At 43.1% G+C, this 20,000-nt stretch overlaps 1 protein-coding gene across 1 annotated transcript in view; it reads right to left on the bottom strand.

Moving 5' to 3' along the window:
* The window catches only part of LOC115153397 (zinc finger matrin-type protein 4), a 144,890-nt gene that overhangs the window by 65,376 nt on the left and 59,514 nt on the right, over positions 1–20,000 (bottom strand). The gene's annotated exons all lie outside the window — the stretch shown is intronic.

Genomic DNA, 20,000 nt, shown 5'->3' with positions numbered 1-20,000 from the left:
TGAAGGGAGGAGAGGAGAGAGGAGAGAGGAATGGAGGGGAGGAGAGCGAGGAGAGAGAGAGAGGGGGAGGAAGAAGGAGGGAGGAGAAGTAAGACAAAAAACATGTCATACAAAGTATAGCAGTTATGCTGTTCACCTCTGTCCTAACGAAATGAGAGGACCCCACATTAAAAAATACTTTAGTATAAATAATGTAGTATCACTATAGTTAAAAAACAGTAGTGTTTATGTTGACTGTAGTATACTGTAGTATTTACTATGGTGTTTTTGCAGATATTACTGTAGTATACTGTAGTATTTACTGTAGTGCTTTTGCAAACATTACTGTGGTATTTACTATAGTGGTTTTGTTTTATTATCTTTAAAATAAAAGTGTGAGGGATCGAGGGGAGGAGAAAGAGAGGGAGAGAGAAAGAGAGGAAACGAGAGAAAGAACGTGTTACAAAAAGTATATCACGTATTCCTTTCCACCTCTTTTGCTGAACTGTCTTATGGAGAGAAGAGAGGAATGGAGTGGAGGAGAGGGAGGACGAGGATCTGTTGGCACAGATCTCCTCCTCCCTCTCTCTCACTCTTTTTTCTCTTTTTCTCTCCCTTTCTCTATTTCTCCCTCACTCTTTCTTTTCACAACACTCCTCTTTCGCCCAGGTGTCAAATTGAGTGCAATGATAGAAATGTGTCTTTCGTGTTGTGTGTGTGTTTGTATGTCTGTGTGGGTGCATGTGTCTGGCGCAGTGTCAGTGTGTGTTAACGTCACATAAAGGATCTGAGAGTTTGGAACACCTCTACCTTCCAGGGCTCTTTTCGCTCTCTCCTTTCTCTCTTCTTTTTGTATTTTCTTTTTCTGTCTTTGTCTGTTTCCTCTCTGTAGATGGGTTAGCTAACAATGTCACGAAAACAATTTGCACGCTTCAGTGGAGCAGAAGTCAGTGAGTTATTGTGACAATGACAAGAAACTGCCACGTGGAGAATCGTACGTGACTCATTTCAACTAGTTTCATCTTGTTCTTGATACCATGTCTTGTTTATATATTTTTTGTTGTTGTTGTAATTTTACCCCCTTTTTCTCCCCAACTTTGTGATATTCAATTGCGATCTTGTCTCATCGCTGCAACTCCCAAACAGTCTCGGGAGAGGCGAAGGTCGAGTCGTACGTCCTTCCGAACCATCAAACCTCGCTTCTTAACACCCGCTCGCTTAACTTGGAAGCTAGCTGCACCAATGTGCCGGAGCTAACACCGTTCAACTGATGACCAAAGTCAGCCTGCAGGGGCCCGGCCCGCCACAAGTAGTCGCTAGAGCGCAATGAGCCAAGTGACCTGAAATCAGTCTAAAACACCTCAAGACAAGGGTCTCCCGAGTGGTCTAAGGCACTGCATCACTACAGCCTGGGGTTCGATCCCAGGTGCTGTCACAACCAGCCAAACCTTCCCCTATCCCGGACGACGCTGGGCCAATTGTGCACCGCCCTATGGGATTCCCGGTCAAGGCCTGTTGTGACAGCACCTGGGATCTAACCCCAGGCTGTAATGACGCCACGACACTGCGATGCAGTGCCTTAGACCGCTGCGCCACTCGGGAGGCCCTTGTCTTGAGGTGTTTTGACTGACTTCAGGTAAATGCTAATATGGCTAAAATTCGCTAGCTAGCTAACCTACAACTGTAACATTGTATTTGAGAGACCACAAGTGCTCATTGTGCACATTTATTTATGTTTTCAATAAACATTGGAGACAAAATATCGTTTTTATGTTGTCATCAATCTAAGTCAAAGCCATCTTTTTTTCCGCATAGTTCCTCATAGCACTCTCCGGTTTTGTTGCCAAACAACCAAGGACACGTCTAGTGGGTAAATGGGCACCCTCTCAATCTCTGTCACTGTTTCTCAGTTTTTTTTATCTTCATATCTTTTGTCTACAAGTTGAAAAGGGTTCTCTCAATATTTCTCTCACTACTTTCAAGGAGGTGAAATGGGTTATCTCAGTCCATCTCCTCACACACACACCCCCCCGACCATCCCTTCATTCCTATTCTCATCTTCCCATGTCGTCTCCTGCTCCTGCTGCGATCGTGTTAGAGTTAACCCCTCACTGAACCAGATACCAACCTCCCTCTATCTCTGTCCCCTTCTCTCTCATCCCTCTATATCTGCCCCCTTCTCTCTTTAATCCCTCTATCTCTGTACCCTTCTCTCTCTCATCCCTCTATATCTGCCCCCTTCTCTCTTTAATCCCTCTATCTCTGTACCCTTCTCTCTCTCATCCCTCTATATCTCTGCCCCCTTCTCTCTCTCATCCCTCTATCTCTGTCCCCTTCTCTCTCTCATCCCTCTATCTCTGCCCCCTTCTCTCTCTCATCCCTCTATCTCTGTCCCCTTCTCTCTCTCATCCCTCTATCTCTGTCCCATTCTCTCTCTCATCCCTCTATCTCTGTCCCCTTCTCTCTCATCCCTCTATTTCTGTCCCCTTCTCTCTCTCATCCCTCTATCTCTGTCCCCTTCTCTCTCTCATCCCTCTATCTCTGTCCCATTCTCTCTCTCATCCCTCTATCTCTGTCCCCTTCTCTCTCTCATCCCTCTATCTCTGTCCCCTTCTCTCTCTCATCCCTCTATCTCTGTCCCCTTCTCTCTCTCATCCCTCTATCTCTGTCCCATTCTCTCTCTCATCCCTCTATCTCTGTCCTCTTCTCTCTCTCATCCCTCTATCTCTGTCTCCTTCTCTCTCTCATCCCTCTATCTCTGTCCCCTTCTCTCTCTCATCCCTCTATCTCTGTCCCCTTCTCTCTCTCATCCCTCTATCTCTGTCCCCTTCTCTCTCATCCCTCTATCTCTGTCCCCTTACCTCATCACTCCTCTATCTCTGTCCCATCTCTCATCATCCCTCTATCGCTCTGTCCCCTTCTCTCTCTCATCCCTCTATCTCTGTCCCCTTCTCTCTCTCATCCCTCTATCTCTGTCCCCTTCTCTCTCTCATCCCTCTATCTCTGTCCCCTTCTCTCTCTCATCCCTCTATCTCTGTCCCCTTCTCTCTCTCATCCCTCTATCTCTGTCCCCTTCTCTCTCTCATCCCTCTATCTCTGTCCCCTTCTCTCTCATCCCTCTATTTCTGTCCCCTTCTCTCTCTCATCCCTCTATCTCTGTCCCCTTCTCTCTCTCATCCCTCTACCTATGTCCCCTTCTCTCTCTCATCCCTCTATCTCTGTCCCCTTCTCTCTCTCGGTCCCCTTCTCTCTCATCCCTCTATCTCTGTCCCATTCTCTCTCATCGTCCCTCTATCTCTCTCATCCCTCTATATCTCTGTCCCCTTCTCTCTCATCATCCCTCTATCTTTCTGTACCCTTATCTCTCTCATCTCTCTATCTCTGTCCCCTTATCTCTCATCCTCCCTTTAACTCTCTGTCCCTTTCTCTCTCATCCTCCCTCAATCTCTGTCCCCTTCTCTCTCTCATCCCTCTCTCTCTGTCCCCTTCTCTCTCATCATCCCTCTATCTCTCTGTCCCAGTTCTCTCTCATCCCTCTCTGTCCCCTTCTCTATCATCCCTCTCTGTCCCCTTCTCTCTCATCCCTCTCTGTCCCCTTCTCTCTCATCCCTCTCTGTCCCCTTCTCTCTCATCCCTCTCTGTCCCCTTCTCTCTCTCATCCCTCTCTCTCTGTCCCCTTCTCTCTCATCCCTCTCTGTCCCCTTCTCTCTCTCATCCCTCTCTGTCCCCTTCTCTCTCTCATCCCTCTCTCTCTGTCCCCTTCTCTCTCATCCCTCTCTGTCCCCTTCTCTCTCTCATCCCTCTCTGTCCCCTTCTCTCTCATCCCTCTCTGTCCCCTTCTCTCTCTCATCCCTCTCTCTCTGTCCCCTTCTCTCTCATCCTCCCTCTATCTCTCTGTCCCTTTCTCTCTCATCATCCCTCCATCTCTCTCTCTCTGTATCTTAACCTGTCTTAGCATTTCTCCTTTCATGTCCCTCTCTTATCTTATCCTTTGGTCTTCCTTTCCTGTATGTGTCCTACAGAGTGATACCTTCTACGATTCCTCCGAGTATTAATATGCGCATAATTATTTTTATGTGCATGTGTATGTCTCCTTCAAATCCTCCACGAATAGTGTCAAAACAAAACAGACTCTGTAGACGTGGCCGAATACCCATACCAGCATACTACATATTTAAACTGCATACTATGTACTTACCATCGCATACTATTTCGCACGTACCGTTAAGTAAGTATGTAGTATGCCACGGCCACAACGGCTCCTGACTGGCTGAGTAAATTCAACAAACATGCAGCGATAACCAGACTGATAATAACCAGACTGATAATAACCAGACTGATAATAACCAGACTGATAATAACCAGACTGATAATAACCAGACTGATAATAACCAGACTGATAATAACCAGACTGATAATAGCTCATTTGCAATTACATGAATTTATCTAAACTCTGAATAGAATAGGAATGGAATTATAGCCTTACTCAGGCTGGTTATAGGCAGATTATCATATTCGACCTATACCAAAGACCATATAGCTCATCTATCCCATTTAAAAAGGACTGAAGACAGAAACAGATCATTTGGTTCAATTTCAACATATTTATTAGTGAAACCAGAACAAATTATACTGAAGAAAGATATAAACGCAACATGCAACAATTTCAACGATTTTGCTGAGTTACAGTTCACATAAGGAAATCAGTCAATAGAAATAAATTCATTAGGCCCACTGGGGAGCCAGGCCCAGCCAATCGGAATGAGTTTTTCCACAACAAATGCTTTATTACAGGCAGAAATACTCCTCCGCACCCCTCCATCCCCCCTCTGATGATCCCGCAGGTGAAGAAGCTGGATGTGGAGGTCCTCGGCTGGCTTGGTTACACGTGGTCTGCGGTTGTGAGGCCAGTTGGACGTTCTGTCAAATTCTCTAAAACAACAATGCATGCTTATGGTAGAGAAATGAACATTCAATTCTCTGGCAACAGATCTGGTGGACATTCCTGCAGTCAGCATGCCAATTGCACGCTCCCTCAAACCTTGAGACATCTGTAGCATTGTGTTGTGTGACATAACTGATCATTTTAGAGTGGCCTTTTATTGTCCCCAGCACAAGGTGCACCTGTATAATGATCATACTGTTTAATCAGCTTCTTGATATGCCACATGTAACGTAGACGCAGGGAGTCAGGAAGCAGGTACAGATAGTGTGTTTAATAACAACTGTTTAATCAGCGTCTTAATATACCACACCTGTCAAGTGGATGGATTATTTTGACAAAGAATAAAATCCTCTCTAACAGGGATGAGAACACATTTGAAAGAAATAAGCTTTGGTGCATATTGGACATTTCTGGGATGTTTTATTTCAGCTCATGAAACATGGGACCAGCACTTACATGTTGCATTTATATTTTTGTTTAGTGTAAATCAAATAGCCTAGCACACACACCAAAACGTTTCAAAAGGCACAGAAAAACGTGGGCAGTCGGGTGCATAGCAAATTCAGAATCGCTGGACAGGAACATAATAAACTAAAGCACTGATCATTGGGCACGAGATCAGAATGACTGCCAAGGCTTGATCCATAAATTAAATAATTAAATGGTAAGCCTACAAAACAGGTTCTACTAAGCTATATGGAATTGTTTTATGAAAATCATACAAAGGATCATTTAGCCATTTGATTTGGGATTTTAAGACGCCTTGAAGTATTAACATATATGTAAGTATTCAGATCCCATTTATTTTTACACATTTTGTTACGTTACAGCCTTATTCAAAAATTGAATAAATAAATACAATTTCTCATCAATCTACACACAATACCCCATAATGACAAAGCGAAAACAGGTTTTTAGAAATGTTTGCAAAAAATAAAAAACAGAAATACCTTATTTACATAAGTATTCAGACCCTTAGGAATGAGACTTGACATTAAGCTCAGGCGCATCCTGTTCGATCAGCCTTGAGCTGTTTCTACAACTTGATTAGAGTCCACCTGTGGTAAATTCAATTGAATGGACATGATTGGGAAAGGCACACACGTGTCTATATAAGGTCCCACAGTTGACAGTGCATGTCAGAGAAAAAACCAAGCCATGAGGTCGAAGGAATTGTCTGTAGAGGTCCGAGACAGGATTGTGTTGAGGCTCAGATCTGGGGAAGGGTACCAAAACATTTCTGCAGCATTGAAGGTCCCCAAGAACACATTGGCCTCCATCATTCTTAAATGGAATAAGATTGGAACCACCAAGACTCTCCTAGAGAAAGGCCTTGGTCAGGGAGGTGACCAAGAACCCGATGTTTACTCTGACAGAGCTCCAGAGTTCCTCTGTGGAGATGGGAAAACCTTCCAGAAGGCCTTTATGGTAGAGTGGCCAGATGGAAGCCACTCGTCAGTAAAAGGCACATGACAACCCACTTGGAGTTTGCCAAAAGGCACCATCGGGTTCTTGGTCACCTCCATGACCATACTCGATTTTCGAAATGTCACATACTATAAAACTTTAGTTCTGTATTCCTGCTTCCTCTCCTCTAAAAGTGCCCCCTCTTCAGGGGTTTCTCCTGTCTCTTAGCTTCCCTCTCTCATTTGATACGTCAATGATACGTGACATTTTATAACAAATAGTTGAGAGCGGAAGTCCGGAAGACAACTGTGAATTTGTTTATTTTGGGTTGTTTATCTATTTGTGATTAATTTATTTGCGATTGTTGCAACTATTGTAACATCGATTGTAATAACCATGATATGATAGAGGATCTTGATTTTAACCTTATAAATCATACACACACACACACACACACACACACACACACACAGATTGTATTTGGAGAGGAGCGGAACACAAAAATAAACAGGAGAATGGAAACCTGTTACTCAGTCTTGTGGTTCATTTGGGATTGAAGTCTTGTTAGGAAAAGTTTGTGACAATGAGGTGTGTGTGTGTATGTACAGTATGTATGTATGTGTGCGAGTGTGTGTTCATGTGTTTATGTGTCATTTGTTTAACATCTGAATAACTGACAGCTCATTATTGTAATTCCTGAAAGAATCTATTGACTGACCAGTGTTGGAAACTGAATGGCTGAATGCTCGAGGCGCGGGGGGGGCAGCATGACAGAGATATGATGCCTTTCGTGAACTGACACTCATTGGTGCAGTTCCCCCTCACGGCAAATAGCTAGCAATACAATTCTCACGGCCTATGCGCCCGTGGAGCTTCTAATGCTGGCAGAGTCACTGAGGAGCAGTGCTTGTAACAGCCTTTTTTTTTTACAATATATTTTTGATACAGTAACATTTATACATCTACCACACATTTATGGACATTTACAACATAATCCTTGAATTATATAATATATACACTACCGTTCAAAAGTTTGGGGTCACTTAGAAATGTCCTTGTTTTTGAAAGAAAAGCACATATTTTGTCCATTCAAATAACATCAAATTGATCAGAAATACAGTGAAGACATTGTTAATGTTGTAAATGACTATTGTAGCTGGAAATGGCTGATTTTTAATGGAATTTCTACATAGGCGTACAGAAGTCCATTATGCTTCAGGAAGCATCTTCAGATTACCTCAACAAATACCTCAACAAATTGACAACTAGAATGCCAAAGGTCTGCAAGGCTGTAATTGCTGCAAATGGAGGATTCTTTGACGAAAGCAAGGTTTGAAGGACACAATTATTATTTAAATCAAAAATCACTCTTTAAAACCTTGTCAACGTCTTGACTATATTTCCTATTCACGTTGCAACTCATTTCATGTATGGTTTCATGGAAAACAAGGACATTTCTATGTGACCCAAAACTTTTGAACGGTAGTGTATATATTTTTGTTTTTATAAACGCTGCCCTTAACGCCCTAATGTACGGGCCGCCACTGTTACTGACACTAGGACTGGTTTTACTCAAATCTCTCTCTCGCTCATCTGGTGAGACTCATTTACATGTGACCTATTTGTATCTGTGCACAGACAAACAGTGTGATGTCTGTGTCTGTATGTGTGCGTAGCCACACCCTACCCCAACAATAGACTTCTAATTAAGCATGTTTACTTCTCTCATCTCCCTCTCTCCTATCATTTCTCCTGTTCTTTGTTCATATGAGTGCGAAAACGCCTCTAATTATACACACAGAGAAGCAGAGGGGAAACAGACAAAGATACACTTTCAAAAAGTGTATATTTAAAAAAGAGAAAGAACAAATATATACTAAACACAAATATAAACGCAACATGTAAAGTGTTTCATGAGCTGAAATAAAAGATCCCAGAAATGTTCCATACACACAAAAAGCACATTTGTGATTAATGTTGTGCACAAATTTGTTTACTGTACATCCCTGTCAGCGACCATTTCACCTATGCCAAGATAAGGTGTGGTGTCATGTCCATTCTGCATCTATGTTACAGAATACTACCCCAACAAATGGAAGCAGCAGTTAATCAAGACATCTCCCAGATGGTCGGTGAACAGGGACACCTACTTCGTCACACCACGACCAGCTGGCTCATTTGGGAACGACTATGGATGAGTGTCTTCAACGAGTCGACATTAGCGTTGCCCGATTGTCCCTCCCACACAAATATGACGGGACTCCATCGAAATGCCGTGGCGTCCTACTCCAGTGATCCCTCTGTTTCACCCATCAGATGGGAGCCCCCACCACCGAGAGGTACAAGGTTGCATTTCTCTGCTGACCGGACGGGCGTTGGAGTGGGCCACGGCCTTCTGGGAGAGAGGAGAGGAAGAGCTGGAATCCATACATCAAGAAAGCCTTTCCTTCCTCATCATCACCGTACCCGTACATACAATCATCATAACCCCACCATCTCATGGCCGAGGATGAAAATCACAGATTGGGCACCCAAATGCCGGAAGACCTGCCTACCCTTTCCCTGTGGTTCCACATCGGTTGAGAGTCCTGTGATTGTCCTTCAGCCCAACATCCCGGAGGTATACCAAGACCTTCGGGAGGTTTTTTTCCAAGACCTGCACCACCTGTCTCACTCCTCATCGCCCCTGGGACTGTGCCATAGACTTGCTTGCAGGCTCTGTGCCTCTGCGCGGCCGCATCTACCCTCTGTCTGCGGCCGAAACCAAGGCTATGGAGGAGTACATCCAGGAGCCTCTCCAGCAGGGTTTCATTCGCACGTCCACCTCCCCTGCATCAGCAGAATTCATCTTCGTGGCCAAGAAGGACGGAGGACCCTCTCGAGTCGTAGCCCCTGTGCTCTGGGATGTAGATGTGGACATTTGCCAAGCCCTGGAGAGGGAAACCGCACCTGCCACCTGTCCTCTTGAGCGCACCTACATTCCCACAGGCATAAGGGATTGGCTATTGGCCTGGGCGTACACAGCTGTCGTCGCTGAACATCCATGTGTTACCCGCACCATTCATTCCATCTTTGGAAAGTCCTGGTGGCCCACCTTGGTGCAGGACGTCACTCGATATGTCAACTCCTGTTCTATATGTGCCCAATCCAAATCCCCCCGGAACGCTCCAGCAGGGAAGCTACTCCCCGTGCCTCAGCATCCCTGGTCTCATCTGTCCATTGACTTTATCACTGATCTCCCCTCTTCTGATGGTTTTACCACCATTTGGTGATAATGGACAGATTCTCTACATCATGCCATTTCATCCCTCTCTCTGGTCTCCCTACTGCTCTCTAGGTTGCTGAGGCACTGTTCCAGCAGGTCTTCTGGCACTATGGCCTTCCGGAGGATATCGTCTCTGATCGTGGTCCCTAATTCACATCACGTGTAAGGAAGGCTTTCATGGAGAAGATGGAGATGGAGAAGATGGAGGTCACGGTCAGCCTCACTTCCGGGCACCGGCCCCAATCTAACGGGCAGGTGGAGAGGATGAACCAGGAGCTGGCCCAATTCCTTCCTTGGGCTGAATACACTTAGAATTCATTGTGACACTCCTCCACCTGGCTGACTCCCTTCCGGTCTGTTCTGGGTTATCAGCCAGCCCTGGCTCATTGGACTCTGAGCCAGACCGAAGCTCCTGCGGTGGACGAGTGGGTCAGGCACGCAGAAGAGGTATGGAATGATACCCACGTGAAACTCCAGCATGCCGTCCTTCGTCAGAAAGAGCAGGCGGCTCGCCACCTCAGTGAGGCTCACGTGTTCCATCCTGGTGATCGCGTCTGGCTCGCCACCAGGAACCTCCCGCTCCGCCTGCCCAGTAAGAAGCTGAGTACCAGATTTGTGGGGCCGTTCAAGGTCCTCCAGAGGGTCAACAAAGTAAATTGTAGATTACAACACCCACTAACAACCAGATCTCACCATCTTTTCATGTTTCCCTCCTCAGGCGGTGGTTCCTGGTCCCCTGGCTGATGCCGTCCCCCACGACACCCCTCCACCTCCCTTGGACATCAAGGGGAGCCCCGCCTATGCCATTAGATCACTCCTGGACTCCTGACGTCATGTGGGTCGGCTACAGTACCTGGTGGACTGGGAGGGGTACGGTCCAGAGGAGCGGTGTTGGGTTCCAGTGGACGACATTCTAGATTCCAACATCAACAGAGATTTCCACATTCGTCGTCCGGACCGGCTCGCTCCTCGCTTTCGGGGCCGTCCTCTTGAATGGTGTCATCCTGCGGCTGGAGCCGTGTGTCAGGGGGTGTACTGTCACGTCCACTCCCGGTCCCCTGCTCCAGCGCTTGACGTCACCGGTCTACTAACCACCGGTCATGCCAACCTATCTTTACACACACATGGCAACCATCAATACGCAGAACTGCGTCTCATCATCAGTCACACCTGGACTTCATTACTCCCTTTATTTAGCACTCTTTGTTATCAGTCAGCAGGTAGTATTGTTTCTGTTTCCATGTTAGATGCTTCTCTTGTTTTGAAGCATTCCATGTTCGTTGTTATTAAACTCACTAACTGCACCTGCTTCCTGACTCCCTGTGTCTACGTAACATGTGGCATATCAAGAAGCTGATTAAACAGTATGATCATTATACAGGTGCACCTTGTGCCGGGGACAATAAAAGGCCACTCTAAAATGATCAGTTTTGTCACACAACAACAATGCCACAGATGTCTCAAGTTTTGAGGGAGCGTGCAAATTGGCATGCTGACTGCAGGAATATTCACCAGAGCTGTTGCCAGAAAATTGAATGTTAATTTCTGTACCATAAGCCTCATACAATGTCGTTTTAGAGAATTTGGCAGCACGTCCAACCGTCCTCACTACCACAGACCATTTGTAACCACGCCAGCCCAAGACATCCACATCTGGCTTCTTCACCTGAGGGAATGTCTGAGACCAACCACCTGGACAGCCGATGAAACTGTGAGTTTGCATAACCGAAGAATTTTGGCACAAACTGTCAGAAACCGTCTCAGGGAAGCTCACTTGAGTGCTCGTCGTCCTCACCAGGGTCTTGATCTGACTGCAATTCGGTGTCGTAACCGACTTCAGTGGGGAAACGCTCAGCTTTGATGGCTATTGGCACACTGGAGAAATGTGCTCTTCATGGATGAATCCTGGATACAACTGTACCGGGCAGATTGCAGTGGTTTGGTGTCATGTGGGCGAGCGGTTTGTTGATGTCAACGTTGTGAACAGAGTGCCCCATGGTAGCGGTGGGGTTAGGTTATGGGCAGGAATATGCTACAGACAAAGTACACAATTGCATTTTATCAATGGCAACTTGAATGCAAAGAGATACCATGATGAGATCCTGAGGCCCATTGTCATGCCATCCATCCGCTGCCATCACCTCATGTTTCAGCATTATAATGCACAGCCCCATGTCAGAAGAATCTGTACACATTTCCTGGAAGCTAAAAATGTCTTAGTTCTTCCATGACCTGCATACTCACCAGACATGTCAACCATTAAGCATGTTTGGGACTCTCTGGATCGACGTGTACAACAGCTTGTTCCAGTTCCCGCCAATATCCTGCAACTTTACGCACAGCCATTGAAGAGGAGTGGGACAATATTCCACAGGCCACAGTCAACAGCCTGATCAACTCTATGGGAAGGAGATGTGTTACGCTGCATGAGAAAAAGTATGGTCACACCAGATACTAACTGGTTTTCTGATCCACAACGTTACTTTTATTTTAACCCTTTCACACGTACCATCACACGGGGTGTGATCGTTCTACAGTGGTCCCTGAAGCGTACGATCACACCCCGTGTGATTAGAACACTCATTTAGAACGCTCATTTAGAACGGCCAGTTTCGAATGACGCAACAATCAGCATTTGAGCTGGCCACACTTTTTTTCAGAAACTATTTACACAAACACAGTTCTTACAAAGTTATGTCCAGAATGTGAGCAGTTTATTTTTGGATGCAATGTTTAGATATTCACAGAAGTGTATACATAGCACAACACAATCATCCTAACCGGAAAAATGTAGGCTACATTTGTCCTAGCGCTAACTGAGGAAAGATTGACCCAACACAAGCAGTCATATTTTCTAACTCTCGGCTGACATAAACTACAATATGAATTAGCTAATAGCAATTACTATGTAAAATGAATCACATCACGGGTGAGCTCACCATTGATCGAAATAATTAGGTAAAACACTTTCTAGAAATCGAAAGTAATCTGACGATTACTTTCAGCGCGCAGCCTGCATTTTTTCCTCACAGAAACTGAAGATAATAAGAGAAGACAAGATGAGTTTGGTCTGTTTACAGTATGCATATTGAAGGGGTGTGTCATCTACCGTCGTTCACATCCCACCATTCATTTCCAGAAGTCCTCAAAAAATGAGTGAACTCTTACTCACCTCATTTTGTTATAACATCTTTGGTCAAACAGACGATTACGTGAAACCCAGAATGCATTGTATGTCAACAAACATGGCTACACAGATGGAATTAGCTTAGCTCATCATAATCAGTACAAACTTTAAAAAAGTATTTTACACACATAATATGTGCCCATTACAATCTATTCAAGAATCGGAATGCATGATTTGTCACCTAGAATTGAAAACACGTGAATAAAACAGTAAATACACAAATACTTACCACACAAAACATTTTCTGATAGTGATTTATTGATACAAATGGCGGTGCAGGCGGTCAATCACGGTAACCTCTCACTCCCACTCTGAGCCATTCAGTGTTGTTGTTTATGTAACAATAACATTCTGGAATGGAGAGAACGTTCAATCATCACGTGCATAAAAAAAGATATTTGGAACTCACCCAGGAAAGGGTTAAGGTATCTGTGACCAACAGATGCATATCTGTATTACCATCAGTGGCAAAGCTTCCTAAAGGGCATTGTCTGCTTATATGCCCCCTTTATTATTCCTACGGTTCTGACTTGGTGTACAGGGAGAAAACTGTAAGAACGGCCCATTCTGTACATCTCAAAAGTGCTGAACAAATAGTTATATTGACTATGTGCGTCCTAACTCGCTCATTAATGTCTTAATGGAAATTATGTATTGCCTCTTATCCGCTTATCGTTCCCTTATACCATAATTTTTACGTCTCAATTGTCAGTAGAAACCACATTTGTTTAAGCAAGTCAGCCATATCAGCAATGTTTTAAAAAAAGGCAGAAAATGAGGCTGAATGAACTGTTTTGTTGCCAGACAAGGCTCCGCTGAGAGCCAGGTGTAGCGGTGGTAAGGATTTACTCCACGGTACTGAAAAGAAAACTGTGCTGTTAGGAAAACTTTATGTAGGCCCTAAGAGTTTGTGGGCACCGTCCGTCACCATTATAGTGCAATTCATGTATTGTTTCGTGTTGTGTTGGGTTGTGTAGTGGCTTTGCTAGCATTCATCCAAACATACACTACCGGTTAAAATATTTAAAACACCTATTCATTCAAGGGTTTTTCTTTATTTTTAATATTTTCTACAATGTAGAATAATAGTGAAGACATCACAACAATGAAATAACACATATGGAATCATGTAGTAACCCTATTTGGTAAAAGACCAAGTCCATATTATGGAAAGAACAGCTCAAATAAGCAAAGAGAAACAACAGTCCATCATTACTTGAAGACTTGAAGGTCAGTCAATATGGAACATTTCAAGAACTTTGAAAGTGCAGTCGCAAAAACCATCAAGCGCTATGATGAAGCTGGCTCTCATGACAACCGCCACAGGAAAGGAACACCCAGAGTTATCTCTGCTGCAGAGGATAAGTTCATTAGAGTTACCAGCCTCAGAAATTGCAGCCCAAATAAATGCTTCACAGAGTTCAAGTAGCAGACACATCTCAACATCAGCTGTTTAAAGGAGGCCGTGTGAATCAGGCCTTCATGGTCAAATTGCTGCAAAGAAACCACTACTAAATGACACCAAGGAGAAGAGAGACTTGCTTGGGCCAAGAAACGCGAGCAATGGACATTAGACCAGTGGAAATGTGTCCTTTGGTCTGGAGTCCAAATTGGAGATTTTTGGTTCCAACCGCCGTGTCTACAGTGGCTTGTGAAAGTATTCACCCCCTTGGCATTTTTCCTATTTTGTTGCATTACAACCTGTAATTTAAATGGATTTTTGTTTGGATTTCATGTAATGGACATACACAAAATAGTCCAAATCGGTGAAGTGAAATGAAAATAATTACTTGTTTCATAAAATTCACACACAAAAAAAACGGAATAGTGGCGTGTGCATATGTATTCACCCACTTTGCTATGAAGCCCCAAATAAGATCTGGTGCAACCAATTACCTTCAGAAGTCACATAATTAGTTAAATAAACTCCACCTGTGTGCAATCTAAATGTCACATAATCTGTCACATGATCTCAGTATATATACACCAGTTCAGAAAGCTGGGCTTTACGGAAGAGTTGCAAGAAAAAAGCTATTGCTGAAATAAAAAAATAAGCAAACACATTTGGTGTTCGCTAAAACGCATGTGGGAGACTCCCCAAACATATGGAAGAAGGTGTTCTTGGTCAGATGAGACTAAAATTGAGCTTTTTGGCCATCAAGTAAAACACTACGTCTGGTGCAAACCCAACACCTCTCATCACCCCAAGAACACCATTCCCACAGTGAAGCATGGTGGTGGCAGCATCATGCTGTGGGGATGTTTTTCACTGGGAAACTGGTAAGAATTGAAGGAATGATGGATGGCGCTAAATACAGGGAAATTCTTGAGTAAAACCTGTTTCAGTCTTCCAGAGATTTGTGACTAGGACAGAGGTTCACCTTCCAGCAGGACAATGACCCTAAGCATATTGCTAAAGCAATAATCGAGTGGTTTAAGGGGAAACATCTAAATGTCTTGGAATGGCCTAGTCAAATCCCAGACCTCAATCCAACTGAGAATCTGTGGTAAGACTTAAAGATTGTTGTACACCAGCAGAACCCATCCAACTTGAAGGAGCTGGAGCAGTTTTGATTTAAAGAATGGGCAAAATCCCAGTGGCTAGATGTGCCAAGCTTATAGAGACATACCACAAGAGACATGTAGCTGTAATTGCTGCAAAAGGTGGCTCTACAAAGTATTGACTTTGGGGGGGTAAATAGTTATGCACGCTCAAGTTTTCTGTTTTTTGTCTTATTTCTTGTTTATTTCACAATAAAAAATATTTTGCATCTGCAAAGTGGTAGGCATGTTGTGTAAATCAAATGATACAAACCCCCAAAAAATACATTTTAATTCCAGGACGTAAGGCCACAAAATAGGAAAAATGCCAAGGGGGTGAACACTTTCGCAAGCCACTGTATGTGAGACGTGGTGGGGGTGAACGGATGATCTCCGTATGTGTATTTCCCACCTTAAAGCATGGAGGAGGAGGTGTTATAGTGTGGGGGTACTTTGCTGGTGACACTGTCAGTGATTTATTTAGAATGCAAGGCACACTTAACCAGCATGGCTAACACAGCATTCTGCTGCGATACGGCATCCCATCTGGTTTGCGCTTAGAGGAACTATCATTTGTTTTTCAACAGGACAATGACCCAACACACCTCCAGGCTGTGTAAGGGCTATTTTACCAAGAAGGAGAGTGATGGAGTGCTGCATCAGATGACCTGGCCTCCACAATCCCCCAACCTCAACCTAATTGAAATGGTTTGGGGTGAGTCAGACCACAGAGTGAAGGAAAAGAAGCCAACAAGTGCTTAGCATATGTGGAAACTCCTTCAAGACTGTTGGAAAAGCATTCCAGGTGAAGCTGGTTGAGAGAATGCCACGTGTGTGCAAAGCTGTCATCAAGGCAAAGGGTGGCTATTTGAAGAATCTCAAATATAAAATATATTTTGATTTGTTTAACTTCTTACATCTAGGCGTTCCGCTAGCGGAACCCCATTCCGCCAGCGGAACCCCTAGCCAACAGCCAATGGGATCGCATGGCACGAAATACAAAAACAACTAAAATACCACAATTCAATTTTCTCAAACATTCGACTATTTTACACCATTGGAAAGATAAACCTCTCCTGAATCCAACCACATTGTCCGATTTCAAAAAGGCTTTACAGCGAAAGCAAAACATTAGATTATGTTAGGATACCACCACAGCAAAAATACAACAACACAGCCATTTTCCTCGCAAGGACAGCCATTTTCCAAGCAAGGGTAGCCGTCCAAAAGCACAAAACCAGCTAAAATTATGCACTAACCTTTGACGATCTTCATCAGATGACACTCCTTGGACATTATGTTAGACAATACATGCATTTTTTGTTCCATCAAGTTCATATTTATATCCCAAAAAAACATTTTACATTGGTGCGTGACGTTCATAAAATGTATTCACCCCAAAATTTCCGGTGAATGGGCACCATAATTTACAGAAATACTCATCATAAACGTTGACAAAATATATAACAATTAATTAAAGAAGTATAGATGAACTATTCCTTTATGCAACCGCTTTGTCAGATTTCAAAATAACTTTACGGAGAAAGCACATTGTTCAATATTCTGAGTACTGAGCCCCAAGCTAATCAGTTAGTCGTCCAGCCACGGCATCCACAAAACGCTGAAATATGTTAAAAATATTATCTTACCTTTGCTGATCTTTGGCTGAATGCACTCGGAAGGTCTCCCACTTCCACAAGAAATGTTAATTTGTTCGATAAAGTCCATAATTTATGTCGAAATAAATCCGTTTTGATGGCGCGTCCAGATCACCATTCCAAAATGCATCTATCCACCGTTGACGAAAAGTTATAAAGTTCCCTCAGCGTTTGTAGAAACATGTCAAACCATGTTCACAATCAATCTTTAGGGTGTTTTTAACGTTATCGATAATATTCCAACCGGACAATAGCAGATTCATTACAGAAGAAAAATAAAAATGGCTAGCCCTACGTGAGCACGCACGAGGGAAGTCAATGACACCAGGTCGACCACTTACTGTTCCGGGTATTATTCAATCAAATTGCATTGTAGAAGCCTCAAACAAGGTTCTAATGACTGTTGACATCTAGTGGAAGCCTTAGGAAGTGCAATATGACATCACAGGCACTGTAGTTTAGATAGAACATCATTTGAAATGACTACAACCATGTGAGGTCAAACTTCCTGGTTGGATTTTTCTCTGGTTTTTGCCTGCCATATTTCTGTTATACTCACAGACATCATTCAAACAGTTTTAGAAACTTCAGAGTGTTTTCTATACAAATCTACTAATAATATGCATATCCTACCTTCTGAGTCTGAGTAGGAGGCAGTTTAATTTGGGTACGTTTTTCATCCGGCCGTGAAAATACTGCCCCCTATAGTGAAGAGGTTAACACTTTTTTGGTTACTACATGATTCTTATGTGTTATTTCATAGTGTTGATGTTTTCACTATTCACTACAATGTAGAAAATAGTAAAAATAAAGAAAAACCCTTGAATGAGTAGGTGTTCTAAAACTTTTGACCGGTAGCGTATATTCTTTTGGCCCACCAAGATTTATGTGCTAAAATCGCCACTGATTCCCAGTCATGTGAAATCCATAGATTAGGCCATAATGAATGTATTTCAATTGACTGACTTCCTTATGTGAACTGTAACTAACATCTTTGACATTTTTGCTTTTATATTTTTGTTCAGTGATTTAAGGGAGAAAAAGATGAGTGGCAATAACACTGCAGGGTTCTCCTCCTTTGCCTTTGACTCACTCACTCACTCACTCACTCACTCACTCACTCAGTCACTCACTCACTCACTCAGTCACTCACTCAGTCACTCACTCAGTCACTCACTCACTCACTCACTCACTCAGTCACTCACTCACTCACTCACTCACTCAGTCACTCACTCACTCACTCAGTCACTCACTCAGTCACTCACTCACTCACTCACTCAGTCACTCACTCAGTCACTCACTCACTCACTCACTCACTCACTCACTCACTCACTCACTCACTCAGTCACTCACTCAGTCACTCACTCAGTCACTCACTCAGTCACTCACTCACTCACTCACTCACTCACTCACTCACTCACTCACTCACTCAGGTGTACACCACTGGAGACCGAGAGAGGGAGAGAGAAAGAGATAGCTAAAGGAGGTGGAAAAGACATATGGAGGAAAACGAATTAAGTCTTCTCTTTCATCTGAGTGCACACTTCCAACCTACTTTCGCTGTTTGACACACAAATACAAACACACACACACACACACACACACACACACACACACACACACACACACACACACACACACACACACACACACACACACACGAACGCAAATGCACACACACTCGCCAGCAAGCTCTCAAAGTCTCACTGAAGTGTTTTTGACACCCTGGGTTGACTCCTCCTGCTCAGTATTGTTCCGTTTCTCCAAACGTTCTCCAAAGTTTCGAAGTTTCTCCAAAGTTAAGGGTTAAGGTAAGGTTTGAGATAAGGTCAAAATAAAACAATTGATAGAAAAAGTACTATATTGTCATACTTCAATAAAGTAAAGATATCTTAATAGAAAATGACTCAAGTAAAATTTAAAACCACCCAGTAAAATACTACTTGAGTAACAGTCTAAAAGTACTGGGTTTTAAATATACTTAAGTATCGGAAGTAAAAGTATAAATAATTTAAAATTCTGTATATTAAGCAAATCAGAGCGCACCATTGTCTTATTTTTTTAATTTACGGATAGCCAGGGGCACACTACAACACTCAGACATAATTTTCAAATGAAGCATTTGTGTTTAGTGAGTCCACCAGATCAGAGGCAGTAGGATGACCATGTATGTTCTCTTGATCAGTGTGTAAATTGGACAATTCCCTGTCCTGTTAAGCATTCGAAGTTCTTTTGGGTGTCAGGGTAATGTATGGAATAAAAAGTACAATATTTTCTTTAGGAATGTAGTGGAGCAACTGTCAAAGTTGTCAAAAATATACATAGTAAAGTAAAGTGCAGATACCCCAAAAAAACTACTTAAGTAGTACTTCAAAGTATTTTAATTTAGTTACTTTACACCGCTGGCAACTTGTAATTAAACTGGATTGATTTTTTACTTCATCAATGACGGCTCTCCTTTTATTTCAACTGGAAATTCCTATTACACACATACTATAGCACATTCTATTTTCACATACCCAAAATGCCTACTATTCTCAACACAAGGTGGGTATTCGGATACGGCTAGTGTGTTTGTTAGTTCTCTCCTCCCTTCAGGGATCTACACGTCAATACAGGAGTAGGCTTCAGAAGGTGAAATAAAACAAAAGCTGACCAATAGACAGTTTAGACTTCCCCTGGGTTTAAGGAAAGAAAAAGAGAGAAAGGAAAGGAAAATATAGACAGGAAGAAAGAAACAAGGAAGGAAACAAGGAAGGAAACAAGGAAAGACAGAAGGAAGGAAGGAAACAAGGAAAGACAGAAGGAAGGAAGGAAAGAAAGAATGAATGAATGAAAAAAAGAAGGAAAGAAAGAAAGAAGGAAAAAAAGAAGGAAAGAAAGAAAGAAGGAAAAAAAAGAAGGAAAGAAAGAAAGAAGGAAAGAAAGAAGGAAATAATGAAAGAAGGAAAAAAATAAAGCAAGAAAAGACACAGACAAAACGTGCCATTGAAATGTACAGTATAGACGAGAAAGAGG

The sequence above is a fragment of the Salmo trutta genome, chromosome 18 (genome assembly GCF_901001165.1).
Source record: "Salmo trutta chromosome 18, fSalTru1.1, whole genome shotgun sequence".
In the NCBI taxonomy this organism is placed as follows: domain Eukaryota; kingdom Metazoa; phylum Chordata; class Actinopteri; order Salmoniformes; family Salmonidae; genus Salmo; species Salmo trutta.
The sequence above is the reverse complement of the archived record's forward strand: the minus strand, read 5'-3'. Positions and strand labels throughout refer to the sequence as shown.